This window comes from Zosterops lateralis (genome assembly GCF_965231275.1).
Source record: "Zosterops lateralis genome assembly, chromosome: 6".
In the NCBI taxonomy this organism is placed as follows: Eukaryota; Metazoa; Chordata; class Aves; order Passeriformes; family Zosteropidae; genus Zosterops; species Zosterops lateralis.
In genome coordinates, this window is record NC_139761.1 from 53,556,995 (window position 1) to 53,558,928 (window position 1,934).

A 1,934-nucleotide genomic window follows, 5' to 3' on the forward strand; every position below is an offset into this window, starting at 1 on the left:
AGGAGAAAGAAGGGTCTGGAGGTAAACTCTCCCACTGTCATGCAGCAAAGCCGATTGGAGGACGGTGTTGCTGGGCTATAGGAGTAAAGATGAAGCAAACTCCTTCCCAAAAGAATCCAGCTCCCAGTTTTTCTTCCCTTCCAGAAGCATCCCTTGAGAGAAAAAAACTGTATGACCCCCCGAACTATTGCACTCTCACTTCACCCCAGGCTGGCACTGCCAACACACGTGTGATCATTACGCTAATCCTTGGCAGTGGCACGGCTCAGCCCCGAAGGGAAGGGGTTAAGCCGAGGCAGCACCGCCACTGGGAAGTGGAGACTTAGTTTAAACTGACAAACCCAGTCCTCCGTAAACACAGGGAACAAATCCCACGAAACAGCGGCCATTAGGACGGTTGTTCCGGCTTTAAAGCAAGCAAGCAAGCAAGCAAATCAATGTTGATCCCCAAATCGGCAGGAGGGCGCTTACCCCTGACTCCTCATTGCTCCGTGTCCAGAGGTGAAGTGAGAATGTTCTGCCACCGGAATTCGCTGACACGTCGATAGACTTGAGAAAGAAAGACGGCAGGAGAAAGCGGGAGAAGAAAAAGGGGTGGAGGCAAGTCTGACATGTTTGTACAGTGTCTGGTTCACCTAAGCTGCCGAGTTTGATTTCAGGGTGTGGTAGCAGATGGGACACAGGAGCGCTCAGCGTGGAGAAGCCTCAGATTCCTGTTCCACGGAAAACGACAGATGCCAACAGCAGAGCCTCTTGGGACCATCTCACCTTCTTCTCACCGTCTCCTCTCTTGGTCCCTAGAGGGAATGAGAGAGAGAAAGAGCTCAGAGTTACACCTGGGCACCCCGATGTGCCAGGTCTCAGGCAAGAACCTTGGGGAGATCACCTCCCATTCCCCTCCGCCCACTTTCACACCCCACTTCACTGTGACTTATTAAAGCTCCACTCGTCAGCTCTTCTCTCTCGGCTCCACAGCCTCAGGGCCGGGAGCTGCTGAAGCTTCTAACAAGCCCGACATCTCCGCCTGTGTAGCCTGGCTGCAGATTTCAGGACCTGCCACCAATCCCTTGTCATTCCAGGAAGGAAAGCTTTGATAGCTTGCTTTATGGCTCGCTGTAGAAGAATTCACCCCATTTATTTGCATTGCAGATGAGCAGCACATGACCCGGTGCTTTTACTTTTCCCCTGTCCTCGCCATGAGTCAGTGCTGCAGATCTGGAGTCTGGGATCACCCTCTAATCCAGTTGCGCTGCCTGTGCCTCAGGGTTTACTGACTCCTGGAAACAAACTTTCCACAAGCAGCAGGATACCAGCTCCGGCAGTGCCGGCTGGGCTCGGTGACTGGGCCACCATCAGAGGACACTGGGGATTACAGCCTGGAGCGGTCAGAGTTCATGGCACCAAACCCATCAGCTGCCCTTGCTCCATTGCAAACAAAGAGGATTCTTGGCCTCTCCAAACCACTGACAATGCTGGCTTAACCCTCAGATATTTTTAGGTCCAAAGAGCAGAAATATAAACCATAAAAACCCACCCCCATGACTTTTTAGGTGGTTGTTTGGTTGTTTTGGTGTGGTTGTTTTTTTTTTTTTTTTTTACAGCATTGGTTTTGTTGAATCACCCTTAAATAAATGAGTGACAGGCTGCAAATAATCATTAGATGGTCATTATTATTGCTGGGAGTGGCTTGTCCTGCAGAGATAGGACTGCCCAGTGACCTTTTAGCCATGTTCCCCCATTCCCATTTTCCTCCCTAGTGGTTCATTCCAACTAAAAGAGCTGCAGTATCTTTGTACAAGCACCAGAGTCTCAGCTGTAATTGCAATTCATGAGCTCTACACTACTATCATGGAGAATGTACAGAACCAAGGTTCATAGAGAGAACCTTTTGGACCTGATGATCTGAGGTTCCAAATCCTCATTTCCCAACCTGC

General features: G+C 50.2%; 1 long non-coding RNA gene across 2 annotated transcripts; it reads right to left on the bottom strand.

Moving 5' to 3' along the window:
• Positions 1 to 48: 48 nt before the first annotated feature.
• On the bottom strand, positions 49 to 1,123 carry LOC310910276. Of its 2 annotated transcripts, none has more exons than XR_014590271.1 (3): positions 926 to 1,123; positions 472 to 797; positions 49 to 152 (listed from the first exon to the last, which is right to left on the bottom strand). It is a non-coding gene; the product is annotated as an uncharacterized lncRNA (long non-coding RNA). The 2 variants fall into 2 exon arrangements; XR_014590272.1 differs by having other exon boundaries at positions 916 to 1,123.
• Between the last annotated feature and the right edge of the window lie 811 nt (positions 1,124 to 1,934).